Here is a 6,181-nt window from a genome sequence, read left to right on the forward strand (position 1 = left end):
AAATCACAGTATAGCATACTAGTGAAATGATGGTCATAACCGCGATCAGCTGTGATGGGTGTGTTCCTTATAATTAAAAAAAAAATCAATGATATGTAATCAGAAACCCGTAAACAACAGGGGATACAGATTGCGAAAAAAATCAATCCCAGACAATTTCTAAAGTCAAACTAGAGATATTTCTAAAGGTACTTTTTATCTTAAATTAATCTATAAGACAGCAATAATATCGTTAGGTTCTTCATAGTACAAAGGAACAAAGAAGTTAAATTGATAAGTTAGACACATGTCAGTTGTGTAAATTAGTTTTAATGTATTTATTTTGTCATGATGTTATATGATTTTTACTTTTTTGACACATCGTTAACTCATAAATAATATTGTAGCTTTGCTATTCAAAGCTTCTCTCTTGTTCAATTATTATAAAGTTCAGAACATAGTTAGCATATGCATAATCTTGTGCCTACTAAAATTTAGTAGACATAGGGTTAGATATTAACTATTAATAAACTAACTTCAAGTAAGATATTTTTGATGCAGTAATTGTAATAAGAAAAGTACGTTCAGTATCTAAAGAGAACGAGACTAATTCCAGTGGGTTCTCGAATGCACTGGGTGATGCTAGTGTACGATAATGGTAAAAACATATGATACAATGAAATAAACCCACACGAATACAGTACCCCAATGCTGAGTAAATTAAAAGGCTTAGTTAAAAGGGGTCTACGTAACCCTGCTTATTAGTAAGAAAAAAAGGCATTCATTTAAATGTTAGTTTAATGTAGAAACAACATTACAAACACATCTATATGACATTGCGACCTTACTAATATGCTTTCAACATACTGTGTATGTTCTTAACTAGCAGGCTATCGTGATTCAATAAATAATTGAGAAACCAGGTAGCATTCATTAGCAAACGACAGAAAAACCGAATGCCACCAGTCTTGTTATACAGCAGAAGTTTTTCTCCATCCTCACTGCCACCCCTAATCTCAGGTGTTTCATGTTTTGAGTCTTCTCCAACCATTTCAATCGCAAGCATTTCTTCCCCACCGCCATCTGCACATCTGCCCGATACGCCCTCTCCAATGCCTTCGATCAAAGGCATCCTCTTCCACCAAACCTCTTCTCTCCATATCATCCTTCAACTTATCTCGCCATCTAATCCTCTCCCCCTTTCCACATTAACAGCTTCCTCCTAAGCCCTCCTCACTCCTTCCCCACCATCCATCCTTAACATGTGTCCACACCATTTTAGTCGTGACTGTAATCTTTACTACACCTGCCATCTTATTTTAAAATTTTCCAATCTTTCAAAAAGTGATATTCCCATAATTCACCTTACTATTTTCATCTTTATTCTCTCAGTATTTACTTCCTCTTATCGTATTATCATCAACATCATCATCTACTACGCCTATTGACGCAAAGGGCCTCGGTTAGATTTCACCAGTTGTCTCTATCTTGAGCTTTTAAATCAATACTTCTCCATTCATCAACTCCTACCTCACGCTTCATAGTTCTCAGCCATGTGTATAGTCCTGGGTCTTCCAACTTTTCTAGTGCCAAGTGGAGCCCAGTTAAAAGTTTGGTTAATTAATTTTTCTTCGGACATGCTTTTCGTCTTAAACCAAAATATTACTCTCCAAATACATATTCTTCATTTTATCCTGCTAATTGATCCTTTGACTTCATCTTGACCTAACACCCCTAAAAGGCTCTACCCATGCCTTCTTCAGTCTCACCCATCCTATACTTACTACATGTCCATGGCATTTCAAACTTTCTCCTATCATGTCAGTAACCTTTATCCCCCTGGTAGTTATAGTCTATAAATTTTTCAGCCTTTAATGTTACAAATTGCCTAAAATCACCCTTCAACATTCTCATTTCCATTATTTGAAGTTTTTATTTCCTCATTACTTTTTTCCTTACTTCATTACTGATATTCTGTACTATTGTATAATATATCTTTATTTTTAGCCCAGTTTGCATTATTTTGCAAAACACAACTGCCGCAATAACCCTCCTGTCCCTCAGGCATGTTTTTTCTCCTATTTGTTTTAAATTTTCTTACCTTCTGTAACGCATGGATTCTTGTGGTGCCAGCCTGTAATTACCCTTTTAACCTTAGCTCTAAATCTTTTTTTCCTGGCTTAGAATAGATCAGAAGTAACTGAAATTCTTTATTATTATTATCATTATTGTTATTATTATTATTATTATTATTATTATTGTTGTTGTTGTTGTTACTATTATTACTATCATTATTATTATTTCGGTAGAAGACCCTCTTTAAGGCAAGTTTGATTGAAAACAATGGCTGCCTCAGTAGCATTAATTGTACAGTCTATTTTCCCAAAAACTCAAATAGTCTTCTTTTCTGCATTACTGTGTTCTGCCAGTAATTGAGCTATCATCATTCTTCATGGTTGGGAAGTCGAAATCAGGAAGTGTAAGTCGATTATTTAATCCAAAGTTGACAATTTAGGTAAAGAAATCCAGTTAACACCTATGCATTTTGCGAGGACCATCTCCCTTCCTCAGGCTGTCGTGGAATGGGAAACGATGCTGGCAACATCCTTCTAAATGGCAATGCTGTCTCGTGGGTAGGGCTGCCGAATTTACATTGGCTGCCTCCGGGTATGTGGGCGGAGCAAGTAATGACATACGCGAGGTGGTGAATTCTCATTGGCTGAAACGCTCCCCGGGAGGGAATGGTTCTCAGTCAACTTGTCTCCCCGCTCGTCTAAAGGTAATGGGCCGCCATCTTGTTCTTCGCTTGCTGAGCAATGATACTGATAGGGACCCCAACGAAGATGACCAATAAGATGAGGCCATCCATCTGGCCTACAATAGCTTGACTTATCTAGAGATCATCTGCCAGGCTCTCCACACCACGAGGGATCAAGATTGGACCAAGATGATGCGGACTATTCACCAAAAACAGGGAAATATCAGTGGGGTTAAGTGCCGTATCTCTGAGCAGAAACAGGAATATATCAACATTCCTTCCTACACCCCTACTCCTGCCAAGGACAAAATTCTTGACCTTAACTGCCATTACATCTCGTGCCCTAAGCCCATGGACAAGAGGCTGGAAATCAAACTCCTGATCGATTCCGTCCTCTGCTACCAAGAAAAGGGCACCTTAAAAACTACTGACGACCTCCAACCCCTGCTCCTAGACAAAGCCCTCACCGAATGTGGATGCTACACTAGTGGTATTGTCTCTAGTGACATGAAAAGGTAGCTAAGGAGCTGAATAAATAAGCCCAAGAGACTGTTCGAAGAGCAGACAAAGACTGCTGCCTTTGTCTTTATTGACAGAGAAGAGTACCATTGTAAGCTCGACTTGATATCGACAGACACTTCAAAATTTGAAAAACTCTCGAACAATCCAATCAAAGAGATAAAAAGGAAAGTTAACATGACAGTTGAGATCATCATCGCTGCCACTAACACCGTCCACATCCACACCATTACCAAAGATTTTGCCCCTTGTTACTTATATAGCAATATCAAGACCCACAAGAGTAGCAACCCAATCAGGCCTATCATTAGCCAGTGCCCAACGCCCACTTACCACCTGGTGAAGAAACCGAATAGAATCCTTACCCTTAAGTCTCTAACAGGTATAGTGTCGCCTCATCCACTGAATTCCTGTGCAACCTGAAGAGTTCTCCCAGCACTGGCACCTTCACTTCTCTGGACGTAGAATCCCTCTTCACCAACGTTCCTGTTAGAGAGACTGTTGACCTGATTTTGGAGAGAGTCTACAGGGACACCAGTGACTCTGAACATCCCAGAAAAAGTCCTCCGCACCCTCCTTGAAATATGTACTAGGAAGGCCCCTTTCACCACCTGCAGGGGCCACACGTTCATACAGAAGGATGGTGTGGCGATGGGCTCTTCCATTGGTGTGCTCTTCACCAATTTCTACATGGGAGTTGTCAAAGAGAGGGTCTTCTCATACATACATCTACCTGATGTGTATGTGAGGCACATCGATGACACCTTCATCAAGGCTCCCTCCAACGCAACGGCATAGCCAAGGGGGGGCAAGGGGTGGCAATTGGCCCAGCTGGGGAAAATCTTGCCACCCTGAGAGGAGTCTTCTTGCCACCCCACCCCTCCCCAAGAATTTAAAGTTTTTATGTCGCTTGTTTTAATATCTCTACTGAAATGATTGTACATCTGTATTATGCGATCAAAGTCTGTAAGTTATACAGAGCTCTCAACACTGATATCTACATGTGTTATTTAATACACACTAGATGGAGTCAGAAATCATACAATAATTTACACTTATTTGTTACTAATTAAATAAAAACAGTAAATTTGGATATGGTCATAGGGAAAAAATACATGTAAAACAGTGCTTCTGAAAATTGTACAATTGAAACTTAAATCCTATTGCAAATTATGTGGATATGTTACTGCTAGTGATGCTTGGAAGACAAAATTAATAGTGGAGGAATGCGAATGTGTTAGGTAACAAATCTTATACTCTCAACTCCACTATCCAATTTCGTAATCTATTCAAATAAATAGTCTTGATTGGAAGTGGTTATTCTTATTAAAACAGTTCATCATACTACAACCAATTTTACAAGCCCAGTCTCAGAACTGCTGGCTTACAGACCCCCTACTGCAGGGATTCGGCCCTTTGGGCCTTGCATATGGCTGCCCCTTCAAATATAACCTTTCCCCATGCTTGCCCCCCCCCCCCCCCTCTGAGACGCCCCTGGCTACGCCACTGTCCACCCAGGATATTGAGACTCTCCACAAGACATTTGAGAAGTATAGTTCCCTCAGGTTCACAGTGGAGCATAGCAGCAATGGTTGACTGCCCATTTTGGATGTCCTTATCTCCCGAGTTCTTCAGGTTACAGCACACGTGTCTGCACCAAGCCCACCAGCCATGGATTATGCCTTAATGGAGAAAGTGAATGTTTTGTCAGTTATAAGGCCTCTGCAATCAAGGCGTACATCTGCAGGGCCCTCACCCATTGCTCCTCCTGGGCCGACATGCATGAAGAACTTGATCGCATCACACAGGTCCTTGTAAATGATGATTATTCTGATAAGCAAGTAAACCACAAGGTCAAGCTAGCATTGGACACTTGGTACCAGGGTGACCAGCAAACTAAGGACAACACCACCACCATCAACTTATACTACAAGGGGTACATGCATACAGAGAACCAAAAGTATGAAAAAGCAGTGAGGGACATCGTCAGCAACCACATTTCCCCTGTAGATGTGACCATCAAGATCAAGTTTACAGTCTACTACCAGACGGTCAAGACAAGGTCCCTCATTATGAGGAACAACCCAGCTCCACCGACTCAGGACTTCCTTAGGCAGTCAAATGTGCCCAGTTTTAGGATACATAGGAATGACCACTATGCGAAACTGTCCTGCCATATCCAGAAAGGGGCTTTAAGAGCTCATGCCTTCCTAGTGCATAATCACCATATCAAACATGAGGAGATCGTCAAGAGTACCAAGATCATCGGCCGTGCTCCTGACAGTAGAAGACTTAGTATTCTTGAAGCTCTCCTCATGCAGAGAGAAAACCATCCCCAAACACAACCTAAGAAAAGTTCTTGCTCCTCTCATGCCGCAGGAATCATATCTAGAGAATAAATATTGAACAAAACATCCCGAACATACACCACTCTAATCAGCGGCCAAGCAGCTCGCCTAGCACCAATTCCAGCCCAGCGAGTGCTTCTGCTAATCAGAGCTTAGTCACCGCAGAACAAGATGACAGCCCACAACCTTTAGATGAGAGGGGAGACAGGTTGGCTGAGAGCCAATCCCTCCTGGGGAGCGTAACAGCCAATGAGAATTCACCACCTTACAGCATCATTACATACTCCACCCACATACCCATAGGCAGCCAATGTAAATTTGGCAGCCCTACCCACGAGACAGCATTGTCATTTAAAAAGATGTTGCCAGCATCGTTTCCCATTCCATGACAACCTGAGGAAGGGAGATGGTCCTCCCGAAATGCGTAGCTGATAACTGTTTTTCTTTACTTAAATTGTCAACTTTAGATTAGATAATCAACTTGCACTTCCTGATTTTGACTTCCCAATCATGAAGAATGACGTTTGCTCATAACTGGCAGAATCCATTATTATTATTGTTATTATTATTATTATTA

This window comes from Palaemon carinicauda, chromosome 37 (assembly GCF_036898095.1).
Source record: "Palaemon carinicauda isolate YSFRI2023 chromosome 37, ASM3689809v2, whole genome shotgun sequence".
NCBI lineage: Eukaryota > Metazoa > Arthropoda > Malacostraca > Decapoda > Palaemonidae > Palaemon > Palaemon carinicauda.